Source organism: Plecotus auritus (genome assembly GCF_963455305.1).
Source record: "Plecotus auritus genome assembly, chromosome: 6".
In the NCBI taxonomy this organism is placed as follows: Eukaryota; Metazoa; Chordata; class Mammalia; order Chiroptera; family Vespertilionidae; genus Plecotus; species Plecotus auritus.
In genome coordinates this window covers 106015338-106033702 of record NC_137773.1, presented here as the reverse complement: position 1 = coordinate 106033702, position 18365 = coordinate 106015338, and the positions used below count along the sequence as shown (strand labels likewise).

The 18365-nt window shown below is 45.9% G+C and overlaps 1 protein-coding gene across 28 annotated transcripts in view; it reads right to left on the bottom strand.

Moving 5' to 3' along the window:
* ZNF454 (zinc finger protein 454) overlaps positions 1–15663 on the bottom strand; it is an 81651-nt gene extending 65988 nt beyond the window's left edge. For 10 of the 28 annotated variants that reach the window (XM_080676283.1, XM_080676266.1, XM_080676272.1 and 7 more), the window contains exons 1-2: positions 15416–15646; positions 9565–9628 (exon numbers count right to left, since the gene is read on the bottom strand). The gene's annotated coding sequence lies outside the window, so the exon portion shown is untranslated. Of the gene's footprint in view, positions 1–8839; positions 8914–9564; positions 9659–15415 lie in introns of all 28 variants that reach the window. The other 18 variants (XM_080676276.1, XM_080676275.1, XM_080676259.1 and 15 more) reach the window with 8 other exon arrangements.
* Between the last annotated feature and the right edge of the window lie 2702 nt (positions 15664–18365).

Sequence of the window (18365 nt, the reverse complement as noted above, 5' to 3'; positions counted from 1 at the left end):
TACAAACTTAGAAATGAGAAAGGACCTATAGAAAATGTAAGGTTACTAGTAACACAGCTAAGTCATTTCCATTTGTTTTTAAATGAAGACTATAAAACAACGCAAAGGAAGAGAAATGTTACCTTTTAAAAAGCTGACAAATGTTTAAGGGAATAAAGGAAAGGAAGCTGTAGATATAGGTTATGGCTAAAAAGAAAGACCAATGTCAGAGAGTAAAGAGAATAAGGAGAGAGAAAAGCATGGGTTCTAAGTATAGACAAAGAAGAGGAAACAATCGCTAACATTCACTGCATTTTCTGCACATCCCAGACAACGCAGCAACTCATTTACTCTACGGAGTGTGTCACCAAGGCAAAGACATGCGACTCTGGAGAGGAGGAGAGGCATCGATCAGGGGAGACATCTGAGAGAACATACATCAAAGGTGCATGTTCCCAAGAGACCCAGCGATTTCTGAAGTGACTTCTTCCCCAGGTGGCACACTCATTTAACAAGTCCTGACACTTTACCTGCAGAGATATACCCTGGAAGTTCTTTTGGCATCAGGCTCAGTCCTTCTCGTTTCAGCTAAGAAGTCACATTTGGTTTGGAAAGCTGATTCCCTGCTCAGAGGAAAGACATTAAACTTGGGTACTGAACTAAGTATAAAAGCTACTTCCAACACAAGTCCTTTTCCCTTCCCCTTCAGGGCTTCTTAAACAAAGGGACACGGGGCTTCTGTAGTTTCCCATCTTCCAATTCTCTGCAGAAAAGACCTTTCATGTGGAAAGACAGGACACCAAGCAATTACCCTAAAACAATGCCATAAAATATCCAGGATTTCAAGTTCAAATTCATGAATTCCAGAGGTTGTAACAAGAGGTGGGGAAAGGTGAGTTACAAGGGGAAGTCCTTACCCAGTGAGACCAAGTTCCTGTAGTTCTCTAGCATCATGTTCCCAAACAATTTCCTTGGAGCAAAATCTAGATGAATCCATTCCTCCCACGTGAAATCCAGACACATCCTTGAGCAGGGGTCCTCAAACTTTTTAAACAGGGGGCCAGTTCACTGTCCCTCAGACAGTTGGAGGGCCGGACTATAGTTAAAAAAAAAAAAAAAAACACTGAACAAATTCCTATGCGCACTGCGGGCCCGGGACGAGTCGGCTGCTAAGCAGGACAGGCAGTGGCACCCGGCGGGCCAGATAAATGTCCTCAGCGGGCTGCATGTGGCCCGTGGGCCGTAGTTTGAGGACGCCTGTCCTAGAGTGTCACTGATTCCTAAAACTATAAATTCCTGCTCCACAAAGATTACACCAATAAAACCCCCTGAAGCAAGTGGAAAAACAAGCAACCTTAGAAGGGACAGGATAGAAAGACCTTTGTGAGAAAAAATGTGTCATCCCCCAAAAGAAACTAAGCATCTACAACATTATTATGACATAATCAGAAATAAATATAATACAGAAAGTGCTCTGGCATATAAGGACAAGGAGCAGAGCACAAGGGAGCAATAGGGACAGTAATGAAGTTTATTCTGGATTACCACTGTTCTGATCACCTCCTATCCACCCCACTGGTGAAGGAGGGATTCCCACCCCAAATAGCACAAGATGACCCAACACACCGTACCTGGCCCCGGGCAGAAGACACTCGTCACAGCCTGGGGGAGGAGGACACTACAAGCCATGCAGTTGCACTCGGGAACTGGGAACTAGCAGGAGCTGAGGGAGGCAGACTGTGCAATGACAAGAGGGTGATGTGATCTTTGGTTTATTTGAACAATTCCGTGGATTGGTAGGGAGGTAAAACCCATTAGGTTGAGACCTGGGAAGGGTGTAACCAGTTGGGCTGACAAGGGAATTAGCTGGGCAGGGAGCCTTTCCAGCTGGATGGGGGCACATTCGGCAAGAGCAGGGAACTCATGGTAGGTCTCTGCAGCCCTGTGAGGCTCCAAGTTGCCAAGGCAGCACACGGAATTACAGGCCTTGCAATTCAGGTGGAAATCCATTACTGGGAGACAAGCAAGTGCAAACGGGACAAATCTAAACTGTGAGAACAAATAAAACATCCAGCTTGACCTGATTGCCATTTCAGATGCATAAGCCTATTTCAGCCTTTTCTGTAGCTCTTAGTCTAGGAAATAAAACACTGTAAGCATTCAGTATCTGTTTACCAAGTGTGGTGGTTAATTTATGTCAACTTGATGAGGCTAAGGCGTGCCCAGATAATTGGGAAAGTAGTACCTGTGGTGTTTCGATGAGGGAGCTCTAATTTTAATGGGTAGACTGAGTAAACAAGATCAGCCCTCACCAGTGAGGGTGGGCATCATCCAGTCTGCTGAGAGGCGGAATAGAAAAAGGCAGGGAAGGGTGAATTTGCTCTTTGCTTGAGTGGAGACAGCCATCTTCTCCTGCCTCAGACAGCAGTGTTCCTAGTTTGTGAGACTTCCGGCTCAGACCAGGACTTACCATTGGTCCCCAGGCCTCCGGCCTCCAGGTTTGGAGTGGAACTGCAGTACTGGCTTTCCTGAACCTGAAGATGGCAGCTCATAGGAACGTTTCAGCCTCCATCACTGCATGAGCCAGCTCCCCATATCTCTTTCTACATATTCACATATATCTTTTTGGTTCTGTTTCTCTGGAGAATCCTGACTAATACAAGGAGGAAACACTAACTGAATCATCATTTTGTAGATGAGGAATCTGACCAAAAGGTTAAATAACCTCTCCAAGATCACACAGCTGGGACTTAAAACAAAGCTACCCAACTCCCAGTGTTGGGAGATGAGAAGGCCAAGAAAAGAATGCTAGCACCCCCAGGAGACCAGAGAGAGCAAGACAGAAAGGAAGGTGGATGGAGATTCAGTATTGACAGTTGGAAAAGAGAATTTCAAGAAGGGAGTGCTCAACACTCTCAGAAGCCGGAGTGGGTCAAACAGAATGATGATTGAAAGCGGAGCTGCTGATTCGAAAATTAGGTAATTCCAGCAGAATGGTGAATGCAGGAGTCACCTTGCAGTAGACAAAAGAATAAATGTAAGATAAGAAATCAGAAGCAACCAGGTGAAGTTACTTTAAACTTTTTGTGGAAAAGTAGATTAATAGGACTATATAGAAAGTAAGGAATAGGTAATGTAAATAAAGTAATAGAAAAGGTTTTCATTTAAGGACAGAGAATGTAATATGTAAATAGACAAAAGGGATAAATTTAGCGGGGAGAAAGGACTAAAGAGACCAGAGATAGGATGAAACCAATTCCAAGAAATTTGTGCATTTCCCATTCTACTTGCTATGAACTTCAGAAAAGGCGCCAGTACTGAGGCACAAAGTTCATTATCTTTTATCTCATTACTTTCCTAATATTTATTTAAACAATATATCAAAATAACAAAAAAACGTTAAAAATCACTCACAAATATTATCAGGTAAAGGTAGCTACTAGGATATAAATACATTATATTTCCACTTTATGGAAGGTAAGAAGGAGCCAAGAAAAGTCATCAGTTCAACAAATGTAAAGAAAGGAGAAGAAGGTGACATGAAGAAAATAAAATGGAATAAGCATTGCTAAGATTGTCACCTAAAATGGTTTTGGAGGCCTATACACGGCTCATGGATAAATCTTGGAACTACTGCTAAGTTGCTGACCTGTTGCTGCACTCAGCTGAAGGGTGAACAACAAACATCCTGGATGCATGCTTCACTTTGAAAGGAACCCAGCCATTGACATGAGGGGCCTGACAATGCCCCTGACCTCGCCAACACTCTTTATCTACTCAAAGACTTTAATGAGAGCAGCTCTGCTGGTTCTGCCCTTTACAAACCCTGCCTTCCCTTGTTCCCTTTGAAGCACAGTTTATGTTGCTGCCTGAATCTGTGCCCTGGATTGCAATCCCTCCTTTGCTCAAATAAACACTGTATCCTTTATTATAGCCTAAACCTATCGCTAACAAAAGAAAATAAGAAAGCATAATAACCACAAACATTAAATAACCAGAAAAAAACCCTGATACATAAATGGGTTGATTTTCTCTATTAAAAGTCAAAATCTCTATAAGCACAACCAATGGACACAAGACACTGGGGGGGTGGGCTGAGGGCATGCGACAGTGGGTATGGGAGGCTGGGGGAAGGTCAATGGGGGGGAAAAAGGAGATATATGTACTACTATTTGTAATACTTTAAACAATAAAATTTAAAAATAAAAGTCAAAAACTCTAAAATTGGTTCAAAATCTAATTATATGGCACATATAAGAGATAGATCTAAAACACAAACAAAAAGTTAAAATAAAAGCGGGGAGGGGGAAGACAAGAGCTAGCAGGCAATTGCAAATAAAAAGTAAGCAGGGAGAACACAGAAATATCACATAAGGTAGAATATATGTGGAAATAAAATAGAAACCCCCTAGTTTGTGAGAGAAGATATGTCATTCTCTTTCCAAAAATTAATCCATTTTCAATAAATTGACTTGTTAGCTGAATATACTGGGCAAAATTAAAAACCCAAATTCAGACTCAAATGACCTGTATGGTCTTCCCCACCTCCCTAGTCTCTCAGGCCCTTATTGCAGAGCCCTCAGTGTGCCCCAAAGCTTGTCTCTTATCATGAAATGTCCTGTGGATTCCTGTGCTGGCCATTGGCTCAGGAAGCACTGATTTAGTTAGGCACAGAAAGGCATTTTAAAAGGTTAAAGTAAAACAGTATCGTTCACAAAATATATATATTGTTAATCCTTTATTATTCATAAAATGTATTTCTTGTTAATCCATGAAGATGTTTTTGTTTCCTTTTTCTCCTTTTCCACTTAGTCTGGGTCCTTTCTCCCAGCATGAAGCACAGGATGCTCATAGTGTTGGGAAAAAGCAGCTTCATGGACTTATGCCATTCATGTAACCTAAAAACACAGGCCTTCTGATATTTTTATTCTTTGAAAAGGTGGAGTGCAAGTGAAATAAATAGGGATACGTTAAATGATGCAAGTGTGATTTATAGAGAAGATACGATCGTGATGAAGTTTGAGGCACCACAACAGCAAAATGTCTTCAGATAGAATTCTTAGCAATCTTTTTCCTTTCTACAAAATCCCAATCATGGTTAAATCACAATCACAACAGCAACAAAAAAAATGAAACATGGCAAAATACACTTAATAGGAATATGCAAGATCCTCATGATCAAAGTCAACAGAAGCCATAATGAAAGATCTGAACAACATGAAGGGTAATTTTTTTACTCAATAGGAAAAATAAACATTGTAAATATGGTAGTCTTCCTCAAATTAATATAGATTTAATCAAATGCAAATCAAAATTGCATATTTTTCTTTTTAACTGTTACCTTTAGAACTTGATAAAGTTAATAAACCTTGATAGTTATTAAAATTCAACTATAAGTGTATAAGAACAGTACAGTAACCAAAGTTTTGAAAAGAAAAATTAGGGGGATTTGCTTTGTGAAATAACAAAATAAATTCTAAATAAATAGAATGTCTGTGGCACTACAGCAGAAACTGTGGTGCCACTCCGGCTCTGTCTGGCTAACCAGTCTCCATCCTTCCATGTCACAGCTGACCATACCAACCTGCTGTGTGGCCAGCACACCTTAGCAATGGCTTCAGTAATGTCTCTTCTTCATTGCTGCCTCCCCTTTCCAGAAGATAAGATCTAAAAGAGAGGGACTTTGCCTGGCTCATTCACTGTTATCTTCCCAGCATTGGAAACACAGCTTAGCATATGATAGGCAGGTGCTAAATATCTGTTTAATGAATGGATGGATGATAATGAAATTATATCTGAATAGGTTATCTATATATATAAAAGCCTAAGCGACCGTTCCAACCAGTTGACCGAATGACCAGTTGACCGGTCACTATGACACGCACTGACTGCCAGGGGGCAGACACTTAAAACAGGAGCTGCCCCCTGGTGGTCAATGCACTCCCACAGCCAACCTCCCATGGTCCCTCCCCACAGACTGGGCGAGATGGCCCCAATGGCCCCAATTGCCGGCCAGGTCGAGGGACCCCACCCCTGCACAAATTCGTGCAACGGGCCTCTAATTTTATATAAATTATAGCTGCCTCACCTCACCATGTTAAATGAAGTTAGATTGCAACCCCACATAATGTAGAGTAAGTAAATTCCAGATAGCTAGGATTTAAAATTAAAATGATAAAACAAATAGAAAAAGTAGAAATATGTTTATATGTAATCTTAGGGTGCAGAAAGCTTTTCACAGCATGATTCCAAAGCCAAACAAAGAAAAAGGAAAGTTAACTGAATAAAACTTCAAAGCTTACTTGTAACAGAAGATGTTATAAACAAATTTAAAAGAAAAATGACAGGGAACAGTATTGGCAACTTATGGCAAAGGATTAATATTCACATTACAGGAAAGGCTTTTTTTACATATAAACAACCCAATATTAAAATTGGCAAAAGATGTGAGAGGTATTTAAAAGGGTTAGAAAAATTTATATCCATAGTTATTTTTGAGGGTTTGAGACTTGGGAGTATACATTATAGCTTCAGAATTTTTTTATTTATTTTTTTTTATTTATTTATTTTTTTGCTTCAGAAAATTTTTTACAATTATATGCCCAATATTTATATTCAGAAAAAGAAGATATAACTTATAGGCAAATATAAGTCATACTTGGCAAATCAGAGTCACATCACTGGCTGATAAATAGGAGGAAAGATGAAGAAAGGAAAATAGTTCTAATGCTGCACCAATGCATCCCAAATCAATCACTGTATTCTTCAAAAGTGTCAAGGTCACCAAAGACAAAGACTTGAGTAACTGTTCTAGATCAAGGGAGATTAAGGAGACAGGACGGGTAAGTTTCAGTTGTGATCTGGATTAGATCCTGGCCAGATAAAGGACATCTGTGGCAAAATATGAGTAAGATTTGTAGATTAGATAACAGTACTATATCATTCTAAGTTTCATTTTTTGATCTTTGTATTTTGGTTATGTAAAACCAGTGGATGCCTGGGATGGGGAACGTGGTCTGAAAGGGGGTAAGAACACCTGGAGTGATGAAAATATTCTACAGCTTCACTGGAGTGGTGCATATATTTGGCAAAACTCAATTAATTATAATTCGAAATAGGTTATTTTATATAAATTATACCTGAAAATAATGTTGACTTAAAAACTATTTTAAATAAAACCAACCAAGGCTAGTGACAACCAAACCACAACCTTCATCAACCAAAATCTTCTGAATGCTCCCTCTTTAAACCTTCCCTCTTCTAGAAACTCCCTTTCTCTAATAACTATGAGTTATGCTGACTTTTAGAACTAAGCTTGATAATATCAAGGTGAGAAAGTAGTACAAACAGAAATCATAAGTTATACTTGTCTTCATGAAGTCTTCTTAAAACTGGTTCCTTTGGGTCCTGGCGGGTGTGGCTGAGTTGGTTGGAGCATCATCCTGTACACCAGAAGGTGGTGGGCTCCAGGCAACCAACAGATATTTCTCCTTCCCTACCTCTCTCTAAAATCAATTAAAAAAAAAAAAAAAACTAGCTCCTTTGCTAAATAAATAAGTGACACATTTAAGAGAAGCCTAACGCATGATCTAATGAATGAGGAAAACACCGCAAGTCCCTCAGGACTACAGACAAAGTAAGTCTAACCTTAAAAAAGAAAAATATAAAATAAAACTTAGCTGCTTCCTGAGCCAAGTCCCCCAGATGTCTTTTTTTAAATATATTTTATTGATTTTTTTACAGAGAGGAAGGGAGAGGGATAGAGAGAAACATCAATGAGAGAAAAACATTGATCAGCTGCCTCCTGCACACCCCCTACTGGGGATGTGCCCGCAACCAAGGTACATGCCCTTGACTGGAATTGAACCGGGGACCTTTCAGTCTGCAGGCCAACGCTCTATCCACTGAGCCAAACCGGTTAGGGCCCCCTGCCCCCCGATGTCTTATATCCTTTTCCAGAGAAGCAATAACTCCACGTTCTAGTAAAAACTAGCAGCTTCCATTTTATTTTATTTATTTTATTTTATTTTATTTTATTTTAATTTTTAAACCTCACTAGAGGAGTGATGATATTTTTCCCATTAATTTTTTTCAGAGAGAGTGGAAGGGAGGGGGGAGAATGGAGAGAGAGAAACAGGGATGTGAGACACACTGATTGGTCACCTCCCACATGCTCCCCAACTAGGGACAGGGATCAAAACTACAACCCAGGTACATGCTCTTGACTGGGAATTGAACCCACAACCCTCCAGTGAGCAGGCCGATGCTCTAACCCAGGGGTGGGCAAAGTTTTTGACTCGAGGGCCACAATGGGTTCTTAAACTGGACCAGAGGGCTGGAACAAAAGCATGGATGGAGTGTTTGTGTGAACTAATATAAATTCAAAGTAAAGGAGCGGAGGGGAGAGCAAGAGAACCCTCCGCTCTTTCTGCTCCGCGGGCCGGATAGAACAGCCGAACGGGCCGGATCCGGCCCGCGTGCCGTAGTTTGCCCACGGCTGCGAGTCTAACAACTGAGCATGCTTGCCAGGGCACAGGTTCTATTTTAAAGCAATCAGTGCAGAAAAAGCCAAGGCTCCTCATTCACTGTTTTTGTCCCATGATTTCCTCTAGCTGATGGACACTGCTTCTTCCTAGAAAAATTCTTATGCCAACTCCCTTATCAAAACTTCTGTGACTCCTTCTCCACCCCCATGCCCACCACCTCACCAACATACAAACTCCTCGTTCCTGGCACTTGACCCCAAACTTTGTAACTGACTCCTCACTACCAGTCAATGCTACATTCTGCTCTACCTCTAAACTCTACTAGTAAATACCTAGCACTTGGCTGGAATGGTGCAGAGGGTGCCTACACTTACCTAGTGCCTTCAACATCTCAGGAACCATGTTGGGCACTTTTTTTTACATTACTTCATTTGAACTTTCAACAAACCTATGAAACAGGTATTATTCAATGGAATAAGCCGTGTGAAATTGTTACCAAAGTCAAGTATGTGGCAAACATTTGGTTAATGCTGTTATTTCTATCATGACCATGAGGAACTGGTGCTTCAGGGAAATCAAGTCACCCACCCAAGACAACACAGCTATTAAATGGTCAAGTCAGGACTTAAACTTGGGACATTCTGACTCCATTACAGCAAATCCTCTCCCATTATCCCTATCCAAACCTACTTCTCCTGGCTGTCAAACTGATCTCCTTCGCCAGGTCTTGGAAACTGACAATCTGGGTACCTTACCATACTCACTTATTATCAGATTCATGTACAATCACCGTGACTGTATCTTGTAGAGATGTGACTTTTTATGTTCCCTGAGAGTCCATAGCCCTGTAAGCACTAGGACCAACTCTCATATAATGTTTGTTCCTTTTCTGACCCTTGAACAGCACCAAGAGCTCAATAGGCCAGCTGAATGAGGAAGTGACAGCTGAGAACAGAGCTGAGGGAAACTGAAGGTAGCTTTCTGCAAAATATCCAACATTCAGAGATCTCAATAGCCCTGTCCTCTGCAGTGAAACCTATATACCAGTACAGAATAGGTACAAGGGGTAAAGGAGAGGTTTGAGATTGAAAAGCCTCACCTGAACTCCCAATGGTAGAGGTCCAGCATCCACTGCCTTCTCCTTCCTTCCTGTGGGGTCCTTCCTAGGAGATGGGTGGGGAGAGGAGGCAGAGCTGATAGCAGGAAAATAAGTCATGAGATAGGAGAATTCCACAACAACAAAAAATAAAATAACTATAGATAAAGCAAATACAACGTGTACACACGATTTACATAAAACTATGATTTTTATTGTTTATTTTGCTAAGTTTATTTGACTTATATATGAAGAAATATGAACAGTGAGAGACATACCATATTCCTGGATAGGATGTCACAATAATTTGTCTCTTCTTTTAAATTAATTTATAAAGTTAACACATTACCAATCAAATTACACCAAACTAACAATATTTTAAAATTAATTATGAAAAAAAAATTTTTAAGTTAACTGTCTTATATAGCAACAGCCAGGAAATTTCCGAAAGAGAATGGAGATGAGCAAAACCTTGCCCACCAGATACTATGAAGCTATGATAATCTATATATATAAAAAGCCAGCAACAACAATGGCCATAACAACCCTAACGACTGGTTGCTATGATGCCCACAGTGGCCAGTGAACTGGCCAGATCAGGGGGTGGGGCTGGCTGGCCAACCTCACGGCCCCTCCTCCCTGACAGCCCGCCCCTGATTGGACTCTTCCACCCCCATCAAGAGCAGGCGGCCAGCCAAATGCCCTCTCCCTTCCCCCCAGCCAGCCCCGCCCCCAATCAGCCGGCCCCACCAAGATAGGCCCATAGCCCCTTCCCCCGGCCAGCCCACCCTTGATCGCACCCCCTCACCCCAATAGGGGGCGGGACTGGCCAGCCAACCTCCTGCAGCCCCTCCCCCTGGCCGCCCGACACCTGATTGCACCCCCCACCCCAATAGGGGGTGGGGCTAGCAGGCCACCTCCCCAGCCCCTCCCCCCGGCCAGCCCTGACCTCTATGGACCCCCACCATCCTGATCAGCCCACAGCCCCTCCCCTTGGCCGACCTCGGCCCTGATTACCCCCCCTCCCCAATAAGGGGCAGGGCTGGCCAGCCAACCACCCACGGCCCCTCCCCCAGGCTGCTGGCCCCCTCTTCATCACCCCCACCCCAATCAGGGGCAGGGCCCACCAGCCAATCACCCACAGCCCCTTCCCCCAGTTGCCCGGCCCTGATCGGCCTGATCAGGGCAGGCCAACTGGCCAACCTCCCACCATCTCCTCCTCCCAACAGGCCCAGCCCGATCCGGCTGGCCCCCATCCTTGCACGAATTTGTGCACTGGGCCTCTAGTCTATATGTATACCCTAATATGCAAATAGACCAAATGGCAGAACAACCAAACAACCGGTCGCTATGATGTATGCTGACCACCAGGGGGTGTGCACGGAACATGGCCGGTGTTAGCAGCAGGCGGCAGAGCACAGAACACGGTGTGCATGGGCTGCTGTGGGATGGTGGAGCAGGTGAGCAGAGGCGCCAGACCAAGGCAGGGCACCAGTCACTGTCACTGGGGCAAGCCTCTGGTGGTTACGGAAAATTCTTTGCTCCCATGTGCCGCAGTCCCGCCGGGCACTCACACCTGCTGCCGGCGCTGGCCCCGCTTGCACCTGCTGCCAGTGCCGGAGCGGGAGCCCGGCGCCGGCCTTGATCACTCAGCACTGTGAGCGGGTGCGAGCGGTGGCTGCCTGCCCCAATCACCCCTCAGGGCTTCTTTACCTCCCCCTGCTCCTGAGGGGCGATCGAGGCCAGCAGCTGCCTCTCGAACCCACTGCCGACGCCAGCTCCATTCCCATCCGCAGCCACTGCCAGCACCCGGCGCCAGTCCCGATCGCCCCTCAGAGCTTTACCTCCCCCTGCTCCTGAGGGGCGATTGGGGCCAGCAGCTGCCTCTCGACCCCACTGCTGGCACCGGCTCCACTCCCATCTGCAGCCACTGCCAGCACCCAGCACCAGTCCTAATCACTCAGCACTGTCAACAGGTGCGAGCAGAGGCTGCTGGCCCTGATCACCCCTGAGAGCTTCTCCACCTCCCCCTGCCTCTGAGGGGTGATTGGGGCAGTAGCCACTACTCACACCCACTGCTGGCGCCGGCCCCAATTGCTCTGTGCTGTCAGCAGGTGCAGGCGGGGCTGGTGCCATCAGCGCATGGGAGTGGCAGCAGTGGGAGCAGGGCTGCCAGCAGACAGGGGATCGGGGGCCATGGTGGGGACCAGGCAGGGACACGGAGGATGGGCCAAGACCAGCCCCTATGTCCACCGCAGCCTCGTGGCCCACAGTTCCTTTCAAGGTGCATGAATTCATGCACTGGGCCCCAGTAGAACATAATGTTACTGAATGTCAGAATCACTCATTCACCAGATATATTGTTGACAAGGCACCATTCCTGTGTCTATGTATGTGTGGAGGGGGTGAGGGGTGAATACAGTTGCAAACAAAACAGAAAATTTCTCTGCTCTCCTGGATGTTATAATCCAGGGGTGGGCAAACTTTTTTACTCGAGGGCCACAATGGGTTCTTAAACTGGACCGGAGGGCCAGAACAAAAGCATGGATGGAGTGTTTGTGTGAACTAATATAAATTCAAAGTAAAGGAGCAGAGGGGAGAGCAAGAGAACCCTCCGCTCTTTCGGCTCCGCGGGCCGGATAGAACAGCCGAACGGGCCGGATCCGGCCCGTGGGCCGTAGTTTGCCCACAGCTGTTATAATCTAACTGGAGGCCTGGTGCACAAAATTCATGCATGGGGATAGGGGGGAGGGTCCCCTCTGCCTAGCCTGCACCCTCTCCAATCCGGGACCCCTTGGGGGATGTCCGACTGCTGGTTTAGGCCCGATCCCAGGGATTGAGCCTAAACCGGCAGTTGGACATCTCTCTCACAATCGGGGACCACTGGCTCCTAACTGCTCACCTGCCTGCCTGCCTGATCGCTCCTAACTGCGCCCCCTGCCAGTCTGATCACCCCTAACCACCTCTGCCTACTGGCCTGGTCGCACCCAACTGCCCCCCTCTGCCAGCCTGGTTGCCCCTAACTGCCCCCCGCTGCCAGCCTGGTCATCCCCAACTGCACCCCCTGCCAGCCTGGTTGCCCCTCACTGCCCCTCCTGCCAGCCTGGTTGCCCCCAACTGTCCCCCTGCCGACCTGGTTGCCCCCAACTATCCCCCTGCCGACCTGGTTGCCCCCAACTGTCCCCCTGCCGGCCGGGTCACCCCCAACTGCCCCCCCTCGCTGACCTGGTTGCCCCACAGAGCCTGCTGTTCAGTTGTTTGGTCATCCCTCACTAATCCCCCTGCTGACCTGGTCGCCCCACGCAGACTGCTGTTCAGTCGTTACTGTGATGGTGTCCAGGACAATTTGCATATTCCTCTACTATTAGTATAGATAGGGGAAAAGAGTCAATGGAACAAAAAATCCTGCCAACACAAAAAAAAAATTATATATAAGAATTCAGGATAAGAAAAAAGTGAAATTCAGGTCAGTGAAGAAAGGATGGATTATTCAATAACTTGGAATACAGGCTTAATGTTTGGAAAAGAATAAAAATTTCATAAAATGCAGCTAAAGAATTAGAAGAAAATGCAGGTGAGCATTTTTGTGATGATAAAGGACTAGGAGGCCTAATGATGCCAAAGGCCCAAATATGAAGGGAAGGTTTTCTTGTCTGACCACATGAAAATATGACATTTGTGCATAGTAAGGAAACACCTGTGCATCAGATAGAAAATTTTAAGACAAAAAGCAAATTGCATAAAATAGTCATTAATATTCAAAATGCAAATTTAAACAACCCTATCATTTGCACCTCTCAGAAAGTTAGAGAATAGTTAAGTAATACCCAGGTTTGGGGTGGATCATTCTGGCTCAATTACATTGCAAATTTTTAAAACTGTTACTTTTCTGGAGACAATAAGACAGGAGGTAACAAAAACCCCAGCCAGTGTGCCTCAGTGGTTGAACGTAGACCCATGAACCAGGAGGTCACGGTTTGATTCCGGGTCAGGGCACATGACTGGGCTGCAGGCTCGATCCCCAGTGTGTGGCATGCAGGAGGCAGCTGATCAATGATTCTCGCTCATCATTGATGTTTCCATCTCTCTCTCCCTCTCCCTTCATCTCTAAAATCAATTAAAATATATATCAATACATATCCTATCTGATAAAGAAGGAATATGCTAATTGACCATCACTCCGACACAAAGATGGCTGCACCCACAGCTAAGGCCAAATTCCCATAAGGAGCCTTAACGAGCAATCAGCAGGGACCTGAGGCTATGCCCTCCCCCACCCCTGTGGGGCTTGACAGGGGACCTCAGGCTGTGCCCCCCACCTGGCAGGACTTGACAGGGGACCTCAGGCTGCGCCCCCCGCCCTGGTGTCAGGCTGGGGGACCTCAGGCTGCACCCTCTGCCCCAGTGCCAGGCCAGGGGACCTGAGGCCACGCCCCCCACCTGGTGGGGCTTGACAGGGGATCTCAGGCTGTGTCCCCAACCTGGCGGGGCTTGATGGAGGACCTCAAGGCACGCCCCCTACCCTGGTCTGGGCTGGGGGACCTCAGGCCATGCCCCCCATCTTGGCACCGGGCCAGAGGACCTGAGGCTATGCCCCTGCCCAGCAGGGCTTGACAAGGGTGGGACTGGCCAGGTCTGGATCTAGCCCAATGAGGGGGGGGGGAGGGCCAGCAGGGTCTGGGTCTCACTCGATTTTGAGGTGCATGTGGGTGAGCGGGGACTTGACTCTGGGTCCCGTGGTGAGCCCCAGACTGAGAGGAGGAAGGTTTTCATATACATTTTACTAATTTTCTTTCATCTCTGACACTTCTATTATAGAGAAAGGGAAAATAGCAATATTAAATTATTTCCTCTAATTAATCCCCTTTTAATGTGCACAAATTTCGTGCACCAGGTCACTAGTATATATATTATGAAGCCCCAGAAATTTCACTTTAAGGGATTTATAGAATGAGACAAGAATGCAAAGATATATGTAGCCAGGTGGCCCGTGTTGTTTATAATCCTGAAACAAAACAAAACCTAATAACAGAAAGGCCTAAAGAAAGGATTAAGTATGGCACAGACATACTTTTCCTCACACTCATTAAAATGACAGCTTAGCTATTTTTAAAAAATTGCTATAAGTAATGCTTTCAATATTAACATATTTTAAAATTTATTCTCCATGTTGATTGAGTGGTGCTTACATGGACAAAAATATAAAAACCATGGAGCTTAAGATTTGTACATTTTAAATCCCATACCAAATGTATTTCACAACTCATGGAGAAAAGGATATTAATAGCCAAAGCTTTAAGAACAAAGAGTTTCCATGTTCAAACACATATATATGTCGACATGCAGATTTTGACAGTTTGCAAATAATTTTTCCCTTTTGCTCCTCTGAGTTTTCTGGATGTGAACATTTTTTTTTTTCCTTTGTAAGATTTAAAAAAAAAAAAATGCTTAAATGAAAAAGAAAGAGAAAAGGATTCTCTGAGGTAAAGAAACTGCACAGGGTTGACCGCCCATTCTTAGGAAGAAATGGGTCCAAGAGAGACCACGCCGCACTCCTCAAATCGGAAATCAGTGGGCGCGCACTGAGGTGCGGTTTACACAAAGGGCAAATGCTGGAGCCTCGAGCCCCCGCAAGAGGGCCAGCATCCCCCCAACTGCCGAGCGGGTCCCGGGGAAAGCCCGCGGCGGGAGGAACGCAGCCAGGGACCCGCATTGGCCCTCGGACCGTGGCCGCCGTGCCACGCCCGCCCTCGCCGCTCCTGAGACAGGTGGGGAAGGACCGCGTCCGGGGACCCTCGGCTGGGTGCTCCCCACCCCCAGCCCGGCCCGGCTCCCGGGGCGAGATGGGGCGCACCTGGAACAAGCAGCCCCGCGCTGCGCAAGGGCCCGCAAGAAGCGGCCCCAGCCCATCCGCGCCGACCTCACTTCACGCGACGTCCAGGGCTCGTCCCATCCGGGCCTCCGCCCAGCGCCCGCCACCCGGCTAGACTCAGCGCGTCCAGCTGCTGCCCCGCACTCACCCTCACCCAGCTTGAGTGGCAGCTGCCTAAGCCGAACACCGTCCCGCCTGCCGCCTCCCCGGGACGCCGGACTACATTTCCCACAAGGCATCTGGGCAGCGGCGCGGCATCGGAGTGCGCCAAGCTCAGGTCCGAGGGTGGGGGTGGAAGAGAAGGGGCGGTGCCAGCCGACGGAGGGACTGACGGACAGCGTTCGTTCCCACGAAGGGATTGCGGCTCGCCTAGCATAGAGACCTTAGCCTGACTACGGTAAAGAAGCCCTTCGTTAAAGCCCGAGGGTTTCTAATTCCTGGGAGGGGAGAAGGAGACAGCCTTGGCTAAGCCTCACTTTCCTCCTCTGCAATAAAGGGAGCCCAGAAGAGTCTCTTGCAGAGTTATCAGAAGAATGAGAAAAGGTAGTAACGTCTGGAGTAATAGTGGGCACTCCATGAATGGTGGTTACTGTACCCACTCCCCTAGCCTGCTCTAAGGGCTTCAAAATTATCACTGTATAGAATGCAGACAAAATCTTCAATTAAATATGTGGCCAGAGTTAGTTTCAGCTAATTCTGCTGCTGGAACTTGGAGAAGTACATGACTTTGGGGGCAGATCAATATGATAGAGCAGTGGTCGGCAAACTGCAGCTCCCAAACCACATGTGGCTCTTTGGCCCCTTGAGTGTGGCTCTTCCACAAAATACCACGTGCGGGCGCGCACGTACAGTGCGATTGAAACTTCGTGGCCCATGCCAGGAAGTCGGTTTTCAACTCTCAAAAGAAATTTCAATCGTGTACTGTTGATATTTGGCTCTGTTGACAAATGACTTTGCGGACCACTGTGATAAGAGTGTAATACTTGGTTTTCTAAAAATAACCTCTGCCCGTTTCTATTGCTGTGACAAAGACTCTACCTTTGACCAAACTTTAGAGAGGTTCCTCTGAGCCCTCTTTTCTACTAGCCCTGGTTCCTGGGCCCTGTCCTCAGCCTGTGGAGCTCAGTTTTAACAAATGAGCCTAGGTAGAATCCCCATTCTTAATATCTGATCCAATTCCTAATCCCCTACTTTTGATGTCTAAGAGTAAAAATCCCCCTAAACTTGGTACTTTTGATAGTTTTCCATCCACTGACCCTCTTAATCTGCTCGTTTGCTATAAATCCCCATCTGTCTTTGTAGTTTTGGGAGTTGAGTTTGATTTTACTGAAGCTTCTCTCCCCTGTTGGCAATAGTACTGAATAAAATATGTTTTCTCGTCTCTATTTCTCGAGAACTGTCTGAACTATTTCAAAATATTGAAAAATATGAAACTCTTCACAATTCATTTAATCAAGCTTAGGTAACCCAGATTATACCAAATAAACTACATTAAAAAATCTATCACTGCACTACAGCAAATACATTGAACCAAACAATTTTTCCAGGATTACAAGGGCATTCTTACAATAGAAGTTATATAACTATATAATTATATAATAACTATAATGAGTTGTTTTGGTAGAGAAATGGTCCTTGATAAGACTCACAACAAGTAGGCAGAAAGTAGGGAAAAGGGAGAAGGAAACAAATTAACAAACAAAAGAAACCAACAACCCAGAAACAAAACAATTCAGACAAATAAAAAGTACATAATAAAATGTTAGCAATAGAGAAACCAAGATGGCGGCATAGGTATACACCTAAACTGCTGCCTCACAGAACAATATCAAAACTACAACCAAAAGACAAAACGGACACCATCCAGAACCACAGGAAAACTGGCTGAGTGGAAATTATACAACTAGAAGGAAAGAGGAAAGCACATTGAGAATCAGAGTAGCTGCAAAAGGCTGAGGTATGGAGACGTGCGAGCATGTGGAGAGGATGGGCGGCTAAGTGCACAGGCAGCTGAGTGCGCAGCTGGCTTTCTAAAGTGGGAGGGAGACGGAAGCTCCCAACTGTGCTGAACTCCAATCCTGGGTGAGACTCTGGGAACCCAGACTCATTCGAGGAGAATCTGGACTGTCAGGAAAAGCGAAAGCACAATGAGACTCAGGGGAGCTACGGAAGGCAGAGGTCTGGAAGCTCGCACGCAGAGAGGACTGACTGATGAGTGCACGGGTGGCTAAGTGCGCGGCTGGCTTACTAAAGTGGGAGGGAGACAGAAGCTCCCAACTATGCTGAACTCCAGTTCCGGGCAAGATTCTGGGAATCCAGACTCATTCAGGGAGAAACTGGACTGTCTGGCAGCGGGAGAAACTCGAGAGCGGCTTTCTTTCAGAGGTGCTAGCAGCAATTACCGAGGGACACTGAGACCCAGGGGCCTCATAGAGCAGAGCTGATGGGAAGCCAAGACTGCCTGCTCCACCCTGAGACTCCACCCCAGCCAAGCTGAGCACAGAGGCTTTTGCAATTTTGCAAGTCTTGTCTCATAAGGCTGTCTCCAGCACAGAAGTTCTCTCAGCATAGACACAGCTGATCCTCACAGCCAATTGACCTGGAAGTCAATTCCTCCCAGTGATACCAACAACAATCAAGACTTAACTACAGCAAGGCTGTACACACAGTCCACAAAAGGGTGCACCAAAAGTGTCCACCTCAGGTAACTGGGGGAGGCTGAGCCACTAGGCCCTATAGGACACCTACCACACAAAGCTACTCTTCCAACTCAGGGAAGCAGTGAAAATGCGGAGACAAAGAAACAAATCACAAATGACAGAAATGGAGGAAAGCAAATGACTGGATATAGAGTTCAAAACCACGGTTATAAAGTTTTTCAAGAATTTCCTAGAAAAGGCCGATAAATTTAGCAAGACCCTCAAGGATATAA